Source organism: Pelmatolapia mariae, unplaced genomic scaffold (genome assembly GCF_036321145.2).
Source record: "Pelmatolapia mariae isolate MD_Pm_ZW unplaced genomic scaffold, Pm_UMD_F_2 NODE_ptg000333l+_length_74057_cov_1, whole genome shotgun sequence".
Taxonomy (NCBI): domain Eukaryota; kingdom Metazoa; phylum Chordata; class Actinopteri; order Cichliformes; family Cichlidae; genus Pelmatolapia; species Pelmatolapia mariae.
Window position 1 is genome coordinate 20,322 of NW_027052022.1, and position 21,398 is coordinate 41,719.

The 21,398-nt window shown below is 40.5% G+C and overlaps 1 pseudogene; it reads left to right on the top strand.

Moving 5' to 3' along the window:
• The first annotated feature begins 787 nt into the window (after positions 1–787).
• Positions 788–20,928, top strand: LOC134623009 (procollagen galactosyltransferase 1-like; annotated as a pseudogene).
• Positions 20,929–21,398: the final 470 nt, after the last annotated feature.

Below are 21,398 nucleotides of genomic sequence, written 5' to 3' on the forward strand. Positions count from 1 at the left end.
CCATTCCGCACTGGTCGGAGATTAACAATGATCGCCTCCGGTGCTGCTGGCCAACAAGGAGCCTGTGGAAACTACGGTACTGTTGGCCGAAGACAAAGGAAGAGGAGAGGGGGAGGCGACAAGAGAGAAGGAAAGTTAGAAGAGAAGAGCTGAGAGTAGGTGTAAGCTATAGCTGGTAAACAGAGAGTACTAGCTGATATGATGGCAAAGACAAAGGTAGTTATACTGATACTTCTTGTAGAAATGCCAAGCAGGAGGAAAAGTGGAAGAGCACAGAGAAGATAAATGGATGTAGTGAGGGAGGACATGCAGAGGGTTGGTGTGACAGAGGAGGCTAAGAATAGGAGGAGATGGAGGCAGATGATCCACTGTGGCAACCACTAAAGCAAGCAGCCAAAAAATAAATAAAAAAATAAAAAATATAAGGAAAAATAAAAGTAGCTTATGGAGTCTGAGTTGTACTTTGTTTTCATTTGTAATTGTGGACATGTAGGTCATCTCTATCCACTAGGGGGTACTGCAGTACCTTCAGCGCCACCACTTTCCAGCAAAAAGACTCAACACTGGCCAATTACGCAATCTTATACCTGCGGATTTCTTCTCACGTTGAGATCCGGGAATCATTTCTCACTAATATCTTTCATTTTAATCATTCAAGTTTAGTGTTAATCACTAAAATGTCTGGTGGTGCTTAGGTTTGCTGTACACCATGATTTTAATTATTTGCTCTGTAATTAATATTTATGTATACAAAAATCACCATTATTGTCATTATCATGATTATATTGTCACTTGGGTATAACAGGTGCATGATTATGGGACACGGCATGAGATGAAAGGTTTTATTTAGGTTGTAAATCAAACAGTAGCTCCAAAGCAGAGCGTAAATCCCCTTAGTTTAGAGTTTCTGGACGATATTTTGCAGAGGTATAACAGGCCTGCAGTGTGCTCAACACATCCGACACGCCCAAATGGCTTTCCATCTGCTACAGCTGGATCTATTCTTAAAGGGGAGGGCAGCATATGGCAAAGTGTGAGTCCAGTCGGCCTTATAGGAAAGAGAAGGTTGTTTTATATATATAGGTAGGATTCATTCTAGCTTAACCTGTCAGTAGCTCACGGATGTAGTTAATTTTCTCTGTAACTGTGGTGCATAGCGGCTGCGAAGCAACGGCCCTTGGACAGCAGAGAGTTCCCCTTAAAGCAGTCAAGACCTGCCCTTTAATTCAGCCAGCTCCTCTGCCATGTACACACTGTCGGCATAATACAACAGCGGGACCCTCGGCTACTACATCCCCCAGTCTCCTTCTCTGTCCGCCGTGGCTTCTAGGAGTTACTCGCCCCTGCCATGCACCGGGTCACCTCGCTACTGCTTACCCTGCTGTTCGTTCTCCTGCCGGGCCGGAGCTGGGGCTATTTCCCCGAGGAGCGCTGGAGCCCCGAGTCTCCGATCCTCGCTCCCCGGGTCGTTATCGCGCTGGTCTGTCGCAACTCGGCGCACTCTCTGCCGCTGTTCCTCGGAACCATCGAGCGCCTGAACTACCCGAAGGACCGCATTGCGCTGTGGTGAGTGTCATCAGTGTGTCATGTCAACGTATTAAAGGAACTAGCTGACAGTAAAGTAGAACAAAATGGGATTCACTGTAAGCTCTCAGTGGCGCACGAGAGACACGTCGAGCCCGGGTTTAAATTATAGAGGAAAACTCTGCGTGCGTTTGCGCGTGCGCTTGTGAGATTCGATCAGATGGGGGCGCTGTGTTCTAAAGCTGTGGGAACACATATGCAGCGTGGGCTTTATCTTTGTAAATGACACCAGTGATGAAATGAGTGCAACTGGGAGCAGCGTGGCTTCCCCTACTGTGTGGACCTGAGCTGGCAGAGCAGGGAGGGCGAACTCCGCCTGCAGAGTCAAGCCCATGAAAAGTTCCATTCAGTCACGGAGCTTCTCTTTCATAGTCCCTCTCTTTCTCCCCTATCCCTCCCCTTTCTTTCCCCTCCCTCTTCCCCTTCCTCATCTTCGTCTCCCAAAGTCGTCTGGAAACAAAACTAGTATTTAAAACAATTCTGAATACATCTTTTACAATGCAACCAGACACAATAGACTGTGAATGTGAGCCCGTGTATTAAAACGCCTCCGCAGGACTCATCTTCTTTTACCTTAAGGCTGTTTTTTTTCTGTTGCCACCCAGCCCCCAGCCTTCTAGATTTTTCCTGTCTCCAGCTCTGCTAACTTCCTGTGATCCCCCGCCAGTAGATCTGTTCTTGAAAATTGAGAGATTCTTTTAAATTTTTCATCAGCATTCACACCTGACAGGTTAGATTATATGCTAGTTGGCAATCCAGTGGTCTAATGAAGGAAAATGAGGGGCTAAACGCCTCTAGCAGAGTTGTGTTTAATGTGACAGCAGGAAGGGGAATTAAAACTAAACATCAGTCACTCCTGTGAAATGGCTGTTTGATCAGAGGATGCCGTGCTTCATTTAAATGCTGAATTGAACTTTTTCCATCAGCCCCAGAACGAGGGATTCAAGTGTCCGTGTGCCTCTTCAAACAAACCAACCTGGATGTTGAGCTTCTTTCCTTGTGTCTGAGCCAGAAATTTGTGCCTGATTTTAACCATGCCCATGTGGCAGCCAGTTTTCAGCGGGCTCGCTTTGATATACAGCATAGCTCATCTCTCCGTGGAAGAGCTGATATAAAAAGTTTTGAAATGCAGTGTGAAAGACATATTCTGAGCTGCTGGCTTGCCACCTGTCGATGTCTGCAGTTATCAACGTGACAGGTTAAGATGAAATACTTGGCAAACGGCCACACACACACACACACACACACACACACTGGTGAGTGTGTGTGCTCTACAGGGACATGCAGTGGGGATGTTATCATCAAGCCATAAATCATCTTCCTCCTCCTGCCTTTTTTTCCCTAGCACTCTCATATCCGTTAGGCATGGCTCTGCAATCACACATATTTATTTTTCACAAACCCTTTTTAATTCACTACCTCTGGCCATTCAGAACTTCACAGCTGTCAGAAATTTGTGTCCAACAGAGAGAAAAGAAGTAGACACATGCAGAGAGAGAGCGTGGGAGAAGAAGATAGATTGGTTAGCTGGTCACATGTAGGTGCTGAGATGACACTGCTGTGTTAAAAACGCCACAGACAGATGGGAAGGCTAACATCAGCAGCACGTTGACTGACACTCATTACATGACAGGGTTGGAGTTAAATCCATTTCTGCCGTGTTACACATTCTTTCCCTCTTTCACGCTCTGTCTGTGTTTCTGTCTTTGTCTCTGCCCCTCCCTGACACACTTAGATTTGTTATGATAGCACAGAGAGCAGCTGAATGCCACCCTCCCCTTCTGTGGCTCTATTGTCTGCCTTTGTCTTTCCCCGTCCACACCTGATATTAGTGATGTGACGCTTTGAACCTCAAATGACAGCAAGACCATAAAAAGGATTATGAGAGCATTCAAAAAGTTCAGCAGCTGAGCGTATGAAAATCAAAAGCTGATTTACATTTGCTTGTTATCTTCTTCAAGGTCACATCCTTTTGTAGCCCTGCACTGCTTCCAGCAGCGCTGGGAGTCTCATTTTGAGCACTAGTAGGAGTGTAGCTGTTAATTCACTGTGGAGCTTGAACTTGGATATAGAGAAAATGTCAAATTTGATGTCAAAGATTTTATCAGTCAGCATCATCGCTGGTGATGAGAGTTCTGTCTCTCGCTAAGACCCAAAAGTGTTCAGCAGAGGATCCTGCTGTTTCCAATCCCCCAAAATGTCCATTAGACGAGCAGCACAGCCAGGAGCATGCTTGTTTTCTTTAGGGTTAGTTTTTTTTCTCTTTTTGGGTTTATGCACTGTGAATTTGTCCTCCAGGCTCAGACTATCAAAGTCCTAAAGTGTCTTAGGTTGCCATTAAACTGCACTCTTTAAATATCAACATATTCATTGCCAAATTTTTCTTTGAACATTTCACTCATGTTCAGCTTAGTCTTTGTGTCATTTTCATTTTGTTTGTTGAGCCACTTAACACTCACCCATTAATAAAACAGACACCCAACTCAAGTGTTGAACCAGCGTCGTGTCTAAACATAACAGACAATTTAGCAAATATCTCATTTAAATTTTATCTTTAGACATTTTGTTACTAGTAGCCTGTCAAAAAAAACACGTAATTTCTTTAGCTGAATGTATGAAAAATAACATTTTTTTTAATCAAGAAGGTCAAAACAGTGTCTTAAAGACATAACCTTAACAAATGTTAACAAATCCAGGAAAGAACTAACACAGGACCTGAGACACATCTGAAAATTAGTGCAACAGGTGTTATGAACTGATGAATCCAAATTTGAAAAATTTAGTCAACAGACAGGTACAACAGTGACTGTCTACATCCATTTGTAAAACACAATGGAGGCTCTATCGTGGTTTAGTGCTGCATTTCACCCAGTGCTAGTGGAGATCTTTCTAATATAATGTAATTGTTAGTACTGTCAGCATCTAGAAGGTGTCTGATTGGCGACAGTTTCATTTTTTAAAAACACTGCCAATGCAGTGAAAGCATACTTAGATAACCCCCCCCCCACACACACACACACACACAATAAAAAACTTTGAGCCATGGATTGGCCTCCCCAGAGTCCAAACCTCAAAGTTATTAATGCAGTGTGGGATCACTTTGATAGAGAATGGAATAAAAGGAAACAGGTTCGGGGCATTCAAAGAAGAGATCAGAATGTCCTTTAAGAAGCCTGAAGAATTATTTCTAAAGCCTACTTACAGAAATCACAAGGCAGTCACATAAAGGCAGTCAGGCACAGGACAGCATAAGTAGTAAAGGACCAAAGTGGAATGTGTGCAATAATCTAAAGACATGCAATCCAACCTTTTAGCTTCGACTGTAATTGAAATCTGCATTGGTGAATGCATGTCAGGGACGAGAATGTGTAGAGTATCCCCATGTCATCAGCTGAAAGAATGCCAGGCTGCAGCACATGAAAAATGACCTTGCTTGATATTAACATGTATTACTAATATTTATTATATACATTACTTATACATTAATTTTAGGTTCCAACACAAGCCTCTGAAGGTTTGTGACCATGGATAAAAAACCTTCAGAGGCTTATGCAATGACTTTGAGCTTACCACCCAAATATTATCATACATCTTAGCTCTGTGGGCTGTTTCAGCATTTTTCAGCTTGTTTCATTTCCTTCAGAGTTCTAGTTGCTTTGTTTCACAAGACAAAGTTTGTGATTAACCAGTACACAGCACAGACAGTATAAAACACGTAGCCATTGTATCAGCCCACTGGTTGTTGACTCTGTATTTGAAGTCTCAGTGTTGGTGTTTCAGCCACTTACATGTTGTTATTGTTTTCTTGAAACTGTCGTATGTGGATAAAAAGGTTGAATCCCAATTTATCAGCTAAAGCTAGTTAGCAAGATGCATTAATAAACTGTAGGTGCAAAACACAGAAACAGGTATCAGCTAATTTAATGATGCTAAATCTTTCCTCACCAGGACTAGAAGACCTAGTCCTTTATGTCTAGAATGAATGCTGAACTTGATCCAACTCTGTTGAATGTTTAACAAGGTTTAGTTTGCTAACACCATAATAGCATTATAAGGTGACAAAGATATGTTGGTAAAAAAGGTTGTGTTACAGTTAATAGTTTTTTTTTTTTTTTAAGGTTATCAGAGGTTTTTATTCCATTTATGCCATTTTCGATTTTTGTTGGGGCTTTACCTTACAATAAAAAAATATTGGTGCCATATAAATAGATGGTGGGTAATTAAATCTAAAATGACTGAATTAAAAGGCTGAAATATTTTGTACTGTTGATTGATATTTGAAATTTTCACCTAGTTATTAAATGGCTTTATTCCAGTCAAGACGTGTTGATCTACTGATGCTCGTTTCTGTATGATTTTGGAATATTAAAATGTTGAGTTTGTGCACCGTCAAGTGTTGCAAACTATTTGAACTTTATTACTTAATGCATGAAACATTTCCCGCTTGATTTTTGGAAACAACTCGCAATCCTGATTGGAAAACAACCAATAATCAATTTATAATCCTCTCTACCACCTCCATACTTCAGTGTATAAAACTGAACGGGATCCTTCTTCTTCCAAAAGCAGAAGCTTTGTGTAACTATTTATGCAGAGACATTAGCTGACTGCAGTAAATGAGACAGAACAGAAGAGAAAACAACAGGGCTCCTGCTGAGAAAATGCTGTTTGAGTGGCAGAATAATAAATGCTAGCGAATATTAATAAATAAAAGTACATCATGTACAGGGATTACTGTGGTTGTTTGAAATGTAGTCAGTGACCCAATAAAACAGAATTTTATAGCGACACCGACCAAAAATAGTTTTCCTAGGATTCACAGCCTTGTCTTATTAATGCTAGGATTGGGACCAATGCTATTCCAACATGTCTTTAATATACTGTATATTGTTGTAATAATAAATTTCACACATAATGATACATGTTATAAGTTCATCTCCCTTTAAAGCCAAATTAAGCCTTAATACTTGTTGGTACCAGCAGAACTGTTCTTTACTCTCCTGTCATTACTCCCACAGGGTGGCGACAGACCACAACATAGATAACACTACAGCCATCCTAAGAGAGTGGCTCATCAAGGTCCAGAGTTATTACCACTATGTGGAGTGGAGACCCGAAGATGAACCCAGGTACGTGTGTGCCCATGTGTGACAATGGGTCTCTGTGCGTGTTTGTGTGTGCGTGGTGTGCACATTACTTAATGCGTCTGTCTTTGCATGCCTCAGTGCCTTTGAAGATGAGGTGGGGCCCAAGCACTGGAATAATCTCCGTTATGAACATGTAATGAAGCTCCGTCAGGCAGCGCTGGACACTGCCCGTGAGATATGGGCAGACTATCTTCTGGTATGCTATCATCCACTCTGCAGCTCTACAGCTATGTGCTCTCAGCTCTGTGAATAAGGCGATATCTGTGAAAATTACAATACACTGATTCATGACACTCCACTCTCTTAACAGCCACTCATCCACATTATCCACAAATGCTTATATCTCTTAGGAGAACTGAGGTAAAAAATTCAAAATATGCAAATTTCAGGCTGACATTTTTACTAATGCTGTTGTGTCAAATGTTAAATTCTTTATAGTTTTAAAACCCTAGTTCAGGGAAGAACAGTGCTTTTGCACTTGTAAACAACTCCAGCTCCGTGTACCTGGTAACTAAAGGCTGAATGGCACACTGCCAGAAATGAGCTTGTCTTTTTTGGGGTTTTTTTTTGCTGTTTTGTTAGAGCTGTTTCGATTTGACAATGCAAAAGGACACAAGAAGTAAAGTTTTCAATGTATTATACAATTTTATTGTTTTAAACCATTATTATTCAGAACTCTTGCGTGCTAATACCTGTGTACAAGTAAACTTTTGGCCAGTTAGCCAGTACTTTGAGATAGGACTATTTTACATAATTTCTTCATATATTAGGCAAACAGATAGGTATGCATTGTTTTTTATTAATATTTGAGTTGTAAGTAAGATATAGTAATTTAAAAGATTTGCCACGAATTCCTACCTTGTAGTATTACATACAGTCATGTGATAAAGATAGTCTTCATGCAAAGCTGCATAAACCACAAGAGTTTGGAACAGTATCCTTTGGACAGACGAGACCAAAGTGGAGATGTTTGACCATAATGCATAGGTTGTCTAAAACCAAACACAGGATCACCACAAACACCTCATACCAACTGCCAAGCACGGTGGTGGTGGGATGATGATTATGGCTTTTTTTGCACTGAGTTGAATGCTATGCTATGCTAGAGGCTGTCTGACAGCTAAAGCTTGACCCAAATTGGGTCTTGTTACATGACAGTAATGCAAAGCGCACCAGCAAATCTGTTACAAAAAAAAGTGTGGTTGCACAAGCCCAGACCTCAACCTAATTGAAATGCTGTGGCACGACCTTAAGCGAGGTGTGAATAAATGAATGTCCACAAACCTGAAGCCACGTTGTAAAGAAGAGTGGGCCAGAATTTCTTTAAACAGAAAAACAATTATTCCACGGCTGCTAAAGATGGTTCTGCAAGCTGTTGAATGAATCATGGGATGTACTGCATAGAGTCCTGAGAAAACGTTCTTTTTAAACTAACTACATTTATGCTACATTTCTAGCACGAGCATGACTTATTGGGACAAACACAGGCCAAGGCACATATGGTTGGCAAATTAAAGGAAAACGCTGAATGCTCTGTGGGGGGGTCTGGTGGTTCTGTTAAGCTGTGGTGTATATTCCTGCTCGCATGGATTGGGTCCAGCTGTCCCAATAGAGGGAAGTGAAAATGGTAATCGGTACAAAGTTGCACAGTAATCACCTTTATCCTGTTAATAAACACTTGGTCTCTTTCATAGCGACAATACCCCCATTCACAAAGCACAAGGAGCCGCTGAATAGCTTGATGAGTATGAAAACGATGTGAACCATATGCACAAAGTAATTAGAAGATTTTAGACCCATATGTTTAGCAGCACTCTTTGCTACCATCATCCAAACACCAAACGAGGGAATATCCTTCAGAGGAATTACGCTTTGTCCTTTCAGTAGAGTTCTAGAGACTTGGAAAATCAATGCCTAATGTAAGTGTACTGAAGGTGCATGTGCAAAAAGCCAATATCAGAGGATACATTTTATGCTGAAGACATACACACACATAGTTGTCTGGGAGCACTTGTTGGAGTGCATCTGTTGTCGCTGTTGAGATGTAATGAGGCAAAGACTTTGGCACGGAACAAAAAACAGAAAACAACAAAAAAAAATCTTCCCTGAAAATCAATTCGGAACAGAAGCTCAGTAAAAATGAGCCTACAGCAAATACAAGTGCAGTCTGTTTGTAAGGGTTTTATAAAACTTACGTGCTTTGAGGTGAAAAGGTCTAAGAAGGAGCGGCCTATGCTTGCAGTGTCTAATGATCAAGCCATGTTGCCGTGGCTCAGTCAATTATTGTGAAGCAATGGCTGACATTTTGGGTGCTTACATGTGTACCTTTGTGTGCGATAGTCAATACTGTGCCCTTCTCGTCTGTCCGCAGGTGGCCGACTGTGACAATCTGCTCACCAATCAGGATGTGTTGTGGAAGCTGATGAGGGAAAACAAGACCATTGTAGCTCCCATGTTGGAGTCCAGAGCTGCATACTCCAACTTCTGGTGCGGCATGACCTCACAGGTACTGCAGATTTCTTTTGAGCTGCTATCCATTTACACCCCATTTAAATTTTGCCTATGTGGTATCTCACATGCTATGCATTCTGTTAGCAGTTTGGATGTGTGAATAATGTATTAATTTGTGAAAACCAGATGGCAAAGAACAGTCTAAAATGCAATAAGCACAATAGCACAATAAGAGTATTTAGAAAATGCTATTATCCAACGGCTCGAAATGATAAACCACAAGATGGTGCATCTCTTGGATGTTTTTTTTTCCTTTTTCTGTGCGTCGTTAAATTTATAACACTTAATTAAGTTTCTGCTAGCTTCAGGTTTTAATCACAGTGACACAAAGAGAAGAGACCGCAAAGATTATTCATCATCGGTTGTCTTCAGATCTTTAAAGCCTTAAATTGATGCAAAATTAAGATCTTAACTTTTTGAGAAATTGCTGCTACGTCTCTAAATCCATTTTTCAAATGTCTTCAGATGATAGATAAGATTTATGTGTCATTTTCTTATGCTTGGGAGGATGGAGAACCTAAGCCAGGGGGTCAGTTGCTTGAAAGGAAATAGTGTTTTATAATTTTCTTGTAATTTTCCGCTTAGTTTTTGTCCAACAAATTCTTTGCTTTTTAAAAAATGAATGCTGTACTTCTAGAATGTGTTTTTTAAGCCTTTTTGTAAATGCAAAAGCTTAAATTTAATCAAAGTGGCCTTAAAAAGCTATTAGATTTAGCGTCCCTCAATCTGAATATTCCTTGTTATCAAGGTTAGTCTCTTTATAACGTGTCTTAAAAACCTCTTTTTATATCCTGGATGAATAGTGAAATCCACTATTTAGTTTGTTGGCTACTGATAGTCTGTAAAATTTTAATATTTCTGCTGTGGAAAAGAAAAACACATTTCCTGCCGTCCTCCAAACACTGAAAAATAATCTAGGAGAACATTTACAGAGTGTTTTTTTTCTTATGCTTCAGGAAATTATATTTGGACAATACCTAACTTTAGAAACACTGTAAATTAACCAATTTGAAGGTGTGGTAGAGTCTTTATTATTACCAGCGTAGTGAATGGAGTGTGTTTGATGTGTAGGTGCTTTATACTCTTTGTTAGGTACACCTGCTTGTACGGCTTTACAATGAATGCTTTGAAGAAGAGAAGCTATCCAGTGAGCAGCAGCTCGCTGGATAGAAATGCTTGCTGATGTCAAAGCTCAGAGGAGGATGGTCAGACTGCTTTAAGCTGATAGGAACGGACTCAAATAACAACCCGTTACAAAGAAACCAAGGTTTGCAGAAGAACATATTTGAACATACATCATGTTGAACTTTGAAGCTGTTGAAAGTGATGCTGCTGTCAGATAAGAACAGGAAACCGAGGCTACAATTTGCGCTGCGTCACCAAAAGTGGACAGTAGGTGACTGGAAAAGTGTTGGTCTGATGAATCTCGATTCCTGCTGCAACGCTTGGATTGTGGGGTCAGAATTGGAAAAATACAACGTTAAAGCGTGGATCCATCTTGCCTTGTGTCCATTCTTCCGAGTGGTAACACTTTGGACCCATTCCATCCCTTTATACCAGAGGTCTCAAACTCCAGTCCTCGAGGGCCGGTTTCCTGAAACTTTTCCATGTGTCCCTGTTGCAACACACCTGAGTGCAATTTGTAGGTCAGTAGTAAGACTCTATAGAACTTGACTGCATGCTGAGGTGCATTTCAGCCATGAGTGAATGAACATGGTGCAATAAAAGTACTTTTAGAAGTACATTTTTTCAAACACTTACATTTACTGAAATTTAAGGGTAAATGGTTGCCACTTCATCATGCAATCAAGTTCTATACTCTTGCTAATGACCTACTAATTTTATTCAGGCGTGTTGCACCAGGGACAGTTTCAGGACACCGGCCCTCGAGGACTGGAGTTTGAGACCCCTGCTTTATACCCACAGTGGTCCATGAGCTCCAAATGAGCTCCACAGTCATCAGATCTCAATCACCTTTGGAAACAAGAGATTTGTGCCAATGTGTGATGCTATCGTGTCAACATAGATCTGAGTCTTAGAGGAATGTTTCCTGCTCTGTGTTGAATTCATGCCATGGACAATTAAGGTGGCTGTGGAGGCAAAAGGGGGTCCAATCCTGCCCTAGCAAGGTGTACCTAACAAAGTGGCTGTCGACTATATGCCGTGGAATTCCTTAGGAAATTAAACGTTTTGCTTTGTCTGGTGAAGTAATATTACCAGTGTTGGGAAGGTTACTTTTAAAATGTATTCCACTACAGATTACAGAATACATGCCCCAAAATGTATTTTGTAACGTATTCCGTTACGTTACTCAATGACAGTAACGTATTCTGAATACTTTGCATTACTTAATTACTTAATATATTATCTTTTTACTAACTACATGAATGTACTATTGCTGTGAGATTTATTACTTTTACTGAAGGTTACTCGCCATACCAATACCAACTAGATTTTTAAATCTTAATATAAAATGAGTAACAGTAGGGTGGACGTTAGGTAAGGCTGCACTTTTTGCAGCGATCTCATATAGAAAACTATTCCGCACGTATATAAAACAGGTCCGCGGCTCCGAACCGTAGTAAAGGGACCTCTGGCTAATACGTCGGGTTCCGTTGTTGTGCCAAAAAGTGATTGTCTGCCAAAAACTGATTTCCGGTATTTGCCAAAAGTGATTGCTCATATTTAAACTGCTATAAGTAACTTGTTGGGCTATAATATGTGAAACATATGTCAAATGCATCCCTCATGGATGACACAAAGTCATATTGAGCCACAAACAACATTCGTGTAACAAGGTAGAAGCCGCAATCAGTTTTTGGCAGTGACTTTTATATAACCTTTATTTATGCAGTTAAAAAAATCTCATTAAATTTCTCTTTTGTAAAAGTAAGTTGACCAAGAGGACAGCAGAAATGGCAGCAAATATTACAATAGCTCTGTACAAATATTTTAAGTGGGGATAAAGGACTGGATCAGTTATAATGTAAGTACAATAACACAGAGTTGTAAAGATACTTGAAAAAACAGATAATTTTTTAATTCTATATATAACCCCTTTGTAAACACTGTTCACCGAAGTCTATTTACCAAACACATAAAGATATTACACATAAAAAATACACGGAAACATTGGAAATCAGTTTTTGGCAGGTAATCGCTTTTTGGCACAACAGCTGTTGTGTCTCTTTTTCTCCCTCCCTCGCTCACAGACACATAACGGGTATGGCAGTCCATTCTCCCTGCAGCACGGACTACACTGCCCATGAAGCTACATGTAACACTCTGTAACACTCTGCCTATTGCCTTCATATTAAATAATTTTTGTGAATAATTTTTAAAAATATTTCTTCACGTCATTATGCGGGCTGCAAGTAGAGGTGACATGGGCGCTAGATTGAGACACAGGCATTAGAGCCTCTTAATGCAGCGTGGAAACCAAAAATAAAGAGGGCATAGCCTTATGAAACAGGAAAATACCGCCGTGTAATCCATTCATTTCAACAACGTAACTGTATTCTAAATACCACCTTTTTAAACGGTAACTGTAACGGAATACAGTTACTCATATTTTTTTTAAATACGTAACGGCGGTACATGTATTCCGTTACTCCCCAACACTGATTATTACCTTGTATAATATTTAACATAACATGTCGGTACACAGACAGCATAAACAGTCATTTTTTTATTATTTGTTCTTTCGCCACTTGCTACCACTTGCTTACCAGACGCCACTGCTGCTCTCTGTTTATTCAAATGAGTAAATATATACCTTTATTTATTTATTTTTCATTTATTACCCAAAGTAGATTGTTTTGAATTGAATTGAAACATGTTTCCCTGAGTATGCAGACACTGTTGCCATGATTTTGACAGCATATCTGATTCATCACACAAGCTGTCAGTGATCTATTCCTGCTTGGCAGGATGCCTTTCAGAACTCATCTTTGTTTCTTTTCAGATCAGAATAGACATGAGGACGCTGGCCTGTCCTCTAGACAAAATAAACCAACTTCAGCCAACAGTCTGATTCCTCTAAAGAACATTTCCTTCAGTATCAGTTAATAGGCCTGTAACCAGAAGGCAATCAGTCAATGTCTTTTCCATGTCAGCGCAACCCAGAATTTTAAGATTTGCTCTTAGAAAATAATGTCTTTTGTCATAAATTTGAAAAATATGTAGATATTTCAACCTCCTACGAAGTGCCACAGGCATTCAGAAACTTTTTAAGTCAAGTCCCAGTCCTTCAGTTCAGGTTCTTGCTCACCTTATAAATTGGACACAGCTGAGAGCGGTTTGTAACTATAGCACATAGTGTTTCTGCACTTCCTGCAGGGTTACTACAGGCGCACACCAGCTTATATGCCCATCCGCAGGCAGGAGCGTCGTGGCTGTTTTCCTGTACCAATGGTCCACTCTACCTACTTGATGGACCTTAGAAAAGAGGCCTCCCGTCAGCTGGCCTTTTATCCACCACACCCAGAATACAGTTGGGCCCTGGATGATGTCATTGTCTTTGCCTATTCAGCTCGCATGGCAGGTGAGTTAAACTCAATAGAGCTGGATTTTTATGTGGTGAGGTCCATTAAAGTTTTCTAAAAGAAAGTGTAAAGCATGTTTTTCATCTTTTGCCCTACAGATGTGCAGATGTATATATGCAACAAGGAGACTTATGGGCATTTCCCAGTGCCAATGCGTTCTCTGCTACCTTGCAGGATGAAGCAGAGAGCTTTTTGCATACTCACCTTGAAGTCATGGGTGAGTCAAAAGATCAAAGCGCTCAGAAATGCAGAAGTATTTGTTTGTGTTTACTCGTTGAGTGCAAGTTTTCTTGTGATTAAGGCAAATAAAGTTGTTTATGTCTCAGAAGTCTTTAAGCTAGTTATATTCAAACGATGATCTGTTGGTACCAAGACATCTTTCGCTTGCCTCTGTCTGGTCTGTAGCATTGAGTTGCATTTAAAGATTTTCCATCAAAACTAAATCCTCACGCCAGCCAACTGTCGTCTTTTGCTGTTTCCTCAATAACAAAATAAATGTGAAGTTGCACTGAGTTAGAGCGGTGTGACCTTCTACCAAAGCAGTGCCATATGCTGTATAACTCTTGACAAATGAGCATGGTAGGCATGATGATATGGTCATCTCAGACGGCAGCTCAGAGTACAGTACCATCTGTTTGTGAGGGGTAGCCAAACAGGAAACAGTTTAAGAGGGAGGGTGGCCTTTAAGGGAGAAGAGCTAAGAGGCATGTTTCAGAAAGAGAATGAAAGCACAGATACGCTACATATGAATTATTCTCAACTGTGAATCATGAAAAGCTACTCTAGCATAATCTCAGAATAAAAATATAGAGTTGAAAATGAATAAAATATGTAAGTATCACTTTTAGAAAAGGAAAGACAAATGGGATTTCTGGTGAAAACCACACAACGAATACTAATACAAGCTAATAATAACCTGATAATAACACGGTTTTAATACTTACCAGTATCTTGCAAAATACTGCATCAAAGGAAATCAAAGGAAAACATAAACTGTAGGTTTTTCCAGCGTCATAGGGGAATCCCTCACAACTATCTTGTGGACCCCTGCTGTTCCCTAAACCACATTATGGGAACTCCTGTTCTAACACATTACTCATTCTCTTTTTTCCCTCCCCTCCTTTTTTCTTTGACAGTAAAAAATCCTCCATTGGAGCCCTCCAGCTTCCTGTCTCTTCCCCCAAGCAGCCTAACAAGATGGGCTTTGATGAGGTATACACACACACACACGCACACACACACACACACACACACACACACACACACACACACACACACACACACACACACTCACTCACGCTCTCTCAGTCTCTCTCACTCTCTCACACACATAAATACGTGCACAGTAATCTAGACGTGTGTGTTTTGCATCTGCGTGCACCCAGGTGTTTATGATAAATCTGGTGCGGAGAGCTGACCGTCGTGAGCGAATGCTGAGAACTCTGTACGAGCAGGAGATCAGCTGTAAGGTTGTTGCTGCTGTGGATGGCAAGTACGTTTCTCATTTTCTTCCTCCCCCACCGCTTGTCTCTTCCTGATTTGTGCCTCTGCAACATGCAGTGTAAATTGACTGTAGTGAGCCCGGGCTGAGACAAACAACCAGGTGAAAAGCAGCTGGTCGCTTGCTCTTATTTATAGATTCCCACATAGTTTTCGCTTATTTATGTCTCTAACCTTTGCGTGAGGCTGTCCAAAAGTTAGGCTGTTATTCAGTTATTCATAATTGATTTGTTTCTGCAGTCAGTCCTGATACCTGTATGGTTTACGAATATATTTGTGTTGTACATGTTTATTCACTGTTTCATTTGAGTATCGATTCCATATTTAATCTCAATGTCCATCTCTTATCTCAGAGCTCTGAACAAGTCTCATCTAGAGTCTATGGGGATTAAGATGCTGCCAGGATACAAAGACCCTTATCACGGTCGACCTCTAACCAAGGGTGAACTGGGTTGTTTCTTGTCTCATTACAACATCTGGAAGGAGGTGAGACTCTTGAGCTGGCCTAAGGCAATTATGTCTACCTGCACATCTTAGATAAGGTTTATTGTTAAAACACAATAATTGAGATTGCGTGAGGAAAGGTGGTTGAGCAGCAAATAAACTTGTCTTCTATATGTTTCAATGAGAGCGCTGCTTTTTTGGGACAAATTTGAAGTTAAATCTTATGTTTTCATGATGGTAATATACTTGCTGTATTGTCTACATAAACCATATGAGAAAATAAAAAGTGCAAGGAAAGAGAGAGGAATTACAAGCAAGGCAAACCCGGGATGCATCTACTCAGGGGCATTGCAGTGCATGTAATCTCTATGAAATGCTATCTGCATGTGATTATGTAGGATGTATAAGCAAAGAAAAGGAGACAAGTAGCTTTCTCCAATTACGAGTTCTCTTGTTGTCCAGCCTCTATTTACCAATCATGTTTGAATAGACTTTGATTGCATGCATTTAAACAGTCCACATGAAGAGCAATTAAGGGACTGTATTTGCAAAATGCAGTTTCAAAACCAGTGACTTATTGCGTTTTCATGAGCCTTTTTCATTGTATCTATATTTGCAAACAATAACCGGGAAGTCACAAACCGGATATCCACTATCTGGATACCTGGCTACACTGGAGGCCATCAAAAATAGTTAGCAGCCAATTGGTTCCCTAATTGTAACCTATGTCGTGTGCGCCCAGTCTACATGGTCAACTGGTAGTTTTCATAAAGCATCTTTTTTAAAAAAACCCCAAAACTTTATAAAAGACTTCATAGTTTAGCTGCACTGTTTGTCAGGAAAACACTCAGTCAGTATAGTAATTAAACCAGCTGCATTCAGCCACTCCTGTTATTTTGGGAGAATGAACAAACACACAAGCTTTTATGTGTAATTATAGAAAATTAGCCATTTGCAATCATTTTGTACGAAGGACCCATAAAGGTCAAAAAGGATTTAACAAACTTACATCTAAATCCACCTAAGTACACGATGGATTTTATGCACAGGCTCACCGATATATTGGCAGCGCTGTAATGCTCCATGTCCATATGTCTTCGTTCAGAAGTAGACCGAGGTCTCCAGACTTCTCTGGTCATCGAGGACGACCTCCGCTTTGAAGTGTTCTTCAAACGTCGCCTTCAGGCACTGCTGCAGGAAGTGACATCACACAAGCTGGACTGGGATCTCATGTGAGTGATGCTTCAATGAACTGAGGGAATACACAGTGTAGTAAACAGAGAGGATTATCATCTCCATCATCCCCCTACAGTGAAATCCAGCCATCTGTCACACGATATCTCAGACGCCACCAGTCAGATGCTGAGAACACTTGTGGGAATAATCCAGTGTAGCATCCCACTCCTGAGCACCGTCCTACAGCATTTTCATTGAAACTATCCGAAATAAGAGCTGTTCGGTAGACTCATCTAGACACGACCTTCAAATATTGCAGCAAAGTCTGCTTGAACTGAGCTGCAACTATATTTAGTATTTCTAAAAGCCCGATCGTATATTGTTTTTTTTCTTATTAATTCAACAGCTGAGGAGGAATTGATTGAATTTTCTTGCTGCTGGGTTCTTTGTCATAGTGGCAGCAGAGACTCATTGATATCTTATTAAGAGTTCCCCGCTATGCGAGTGTGAAAAAATGTTGTTAAAACACAAACATTTATTACAATCACATTATTAAGTGGAAATTATCAATCGAACTTCAATATTGTTATGTGAAGTAATTTTTAGGCTATAATTGCACAAACGTTCTAATTGATGCATTTGCTACTGACTGGCTGGAGAAAGGGATGTGGGTCCCATTCTGCCTACTTGCTTGTGTCCATTTGCAATTTCACCGTGGATGTCCAGTATCAGCTAACCAGTGCACATCTTCACTAGGGTTGGCCGATTGGACGAATATATCGACTATCGACGATAGGCTGAGCCCATCGGTGATCGTTTTTACAAGGGCGATTTATTTATTTATTTATTTGCCCATGAGTAAGTTTGCTAATAATGATGGAGCTAATAGAAGCAGTCAACAGAAAAAAAATAATAGCGCTGTTTTAACAGCACCCTCTTTCATCTGCGAGCAAATGCACCCTCCTCAGAATACGCCCAAATGCTTGTTGATGGAGCTGCAGAAGCTGGTGATAGCCTAGCATACTCAGCAGGATGGTGGACACGTACATGCTCATGCAAGTTAGTCGTGTTTGAGTACTTTGCTCGCACTATACGTCTGCACAAGCGGCACACCGCTTTGGTTACATCCTTAGGTTTACCTCTTTCATCCCAAATTGGCAACTTTATTTTTTATTTTAGTGTTGTCAGCGTTAATGCGCAGTCATCACAACTATTGCGATTAAGAATGAACCATCTGGAGCGCAGACTGAGTCAAAATCCCTGAAATGTCCCTGTCAACGCATTTCGGGCAGTTTGTCCAAAGTTTGCTCATTCTGCACTCTAGATGGGTTGAGCACGTTAAAAATTTTAATTGTGATGACCGTGGTTAACGCTGACATCCCTAATTTTGGGGGAAATTAGTTCGTCCATGTTTGGACTTCTTCTGTGTTGTAAATGCGCAAATCAGTCCGTGCATGACTACATTGCTCCGCCCATCAAAAAGTCTGCACATGCGCACATGTATCGCCCATCGCCAATTATTGGACTGACAATTGTCGGTTGGAAAATGTTTACATATCACCCAACCCTAATCTTCACTGTTCATGCGAGTTTCCCAGCAAGTGTCCAAGCCCCAAGAAGGCGCATCAGGGCAGGAGTAGTTCACAAGGTTTTGCGTTGTGTACTTGTCCTCCACAGTTGGACCATTACTGCAGAATTTTACATTAATGTTCTGAAGCATCACAGAGGGAACCTTTGACACAGTGGCGCTTTAGTGTGCCTGCTCACAGTGGGTTTTAAAACAAATTGAAACAGTATTAATCTGTGTGTTGATTCTTAGTTGCTAATTAAAATATAAGTTCACTAAGTTAATTCAAGAGGATAAAACTAAAAGGCTCATATTAAAATCTGATGCCTGCCATCTCTTCCATCTGGATTCAGCAGAGTTGTTAAGACAGTAGAGTAGATTTACTGTTATTAGCTGTCATTTCAAATCTGTGATCTGTGCCTCTTATATGTGAACAACTCTTGCAGTTATATTGGGCGGAAACGAATGCAGGTGCACCATCCAGAGAAGTCGTTACCAAACATCCACAATCTGGTGGAGGCCGACTATTCCTACTGGACTCTTGGCTACATGTTGTCGTTACAAGGAGCCAAGAAGCTCCTCGGGGCAGATCCTCTAAGCAAGATGCTGCCTGTTGACGAGTTCCTTCCTGTCATGTACAACAAACATCCAGTGTAAGTATAACCCATCTGCTCTCCACGTGTTCTCTTTGTTCCTGTTATCTGCCTCCTCTTTGTGATTTCTTTTCTGTGGCGCTCTTGTAAAATCTAATCACATCCCGCTTGTCTCGCTCATCAGATCAGAGTACATGGACCACTTTGAGCGTCGGGACCTGCATGCATTTTCTGCTGAGCCGCTTCTGGTGTATCCAACCCATTACACAGGAGACCCGGGCTACATCAGTGACACGGAAACATCAGTAGTCTGGGACAACGAGTCTGTCAGGACCGACTGGGACCGAGCCAAGTCCAGGAAAACTCAGGAGCAAGAAGAGCTGAGTTTTGAAGCCCAAAACTCTGACGTATTGCAATCTGAACTGGAGAACTGGAGTGCACGGGACGAGCTGTGATGAAGGAGGGAAGATTTGAGGAGGAGTTAGAGAGAAAGAATTCTGGCATTCAGAGATAAGACTGAGGGAAATAGAGCAAAGCTGTGATAGTGGGAGGAAATAGAAAATATGGGGGGAATCTAACAAAGCGGTGGAATAAAGGAGTCATAGTGGAACAGATGGACAATGGGCTGATGAGGAACAAATTATTTTTCCTTAAACATTTCTCTCTTCACTATTGAATCTTTCTCTTGAGAGAGGAGGTTAGATGTAGAGTTAACTCTTGAAGAGTCAGCTGTCAGCTTTTGTTTTATTTATTACATCCCATAGACGTCCCTTGACCACTGCTGGTCTCTTAATAGTTTTTAACATGAGAATTTCACATGCAGTTTTGCATGTCTCTAAAAGACACTCCAGTAATATTTCAACTGTCCAGAGCAATTTCAACAATACTTTCCTTAAATCACACGTTAAAGCTGCAGTATGTTCTGAGTTAAAATGTGACCTCCTAAAGAATAACAAGGTTATATTACGTTTCTTCTTCTACTGTCTAAAATTCTCTCTCTGGAGAAAACAATCACCAAAACATTTCCCAATATGGTTCCCAGCATGTTTGGCCACTTATCCGTCTTCACTGGATGGATCCGTTCCACCAAGAGACTTTAGGTCATTCATTAGTTTCAGTTTAACAGCTTTTGGAGTTTAGAAGGACTAAAATAAACCAGCAAATCTAAAAAATAAGAAAAACCATATTAACATATTGATAAATGATATCAATATATATCAATTTCCTGTAAATTCATGTGTGAAACTTCATATTTATATTGTGATCAAATCCAGGTTGGGAAAAGAGTGTATAGGGAAGATTGTGTGGGCCACTGTGACATTAGAAAAGTATTTTGAATGCTTCAGCTTTTTTTTTTACGGTTTTCATCCTTTATTGTCTAAAATTAACAATAATTACAAAATGAAAGTCATAAGAAATCAAACTGTGATTGAAACCAGTGAGAAGTAGAAGAACGAGTAGCTCTCTGCTGGCCATTGGGGGGAAAAATGTCAGTTTAAGATCATTCTCACTGGTTTCCTTTTTCAGACCCTGAGGCTACATTCATCTTTCATATTCAGTCTGTGGCTGGGGATCACCTCTGTTCGCCTTTTCTGACTCTTAATACCTTGATCTTTAATTTAGGCCCAAGCAGCCATTGTTATTTACTACATGTTATGTTTTGGGAGATGAATTTTAGGCTTACTTATTTGTAACCGATGAATGTATCTGTTTTACCTGTTACCAAAGGATTTGTTCACACTTGAATAACAGCAGGATTGATTTTTGTATTTCCTTAGTTCTCAGCTCGTATTGCAGTTTTAACCCAGACTTGCAGCTTTGGTTGCATTTTTGTTTGTTAAAACAAATGAATATAGATTTTTTTGTAATACCTCTAACGTCTTGTCTGTTCTCTGTGTTTTCAAAGTGTGTCTTTTTTGCTTTGTTTTTACCAAAGGATGACTAACGCCTTTGATATGAAAGGATTGGTTGGTTGACAATTTTTCTCCACTGGATTTAAGTTAGGCTGAAACAGGGAAACGCTAAAGCATCAGCACCTCAAAGCTCAGTTAAATGTACATGGAAGCACTGACACGCTGCCAGCTGTGGTTAAAGCTGCAGTGGCTAAAATATCAAAGTATCTGCTTTGCCTCCTTTATTGGCACACTACAGTTTTATTTAAGCACAGACATGAATGTCCCGAAATGCAGTTGAGAGTTATTTAATTAGTGCCCACTGGTGTTTGCCTGCCCTGTAACTACATAATGGTAAGCTTTGGTTACAGCAAGCCACCATTACTTCTCCCCATTCATTGTGTTTATACTCATTATGGCTTACACATTGCTGACCAGTG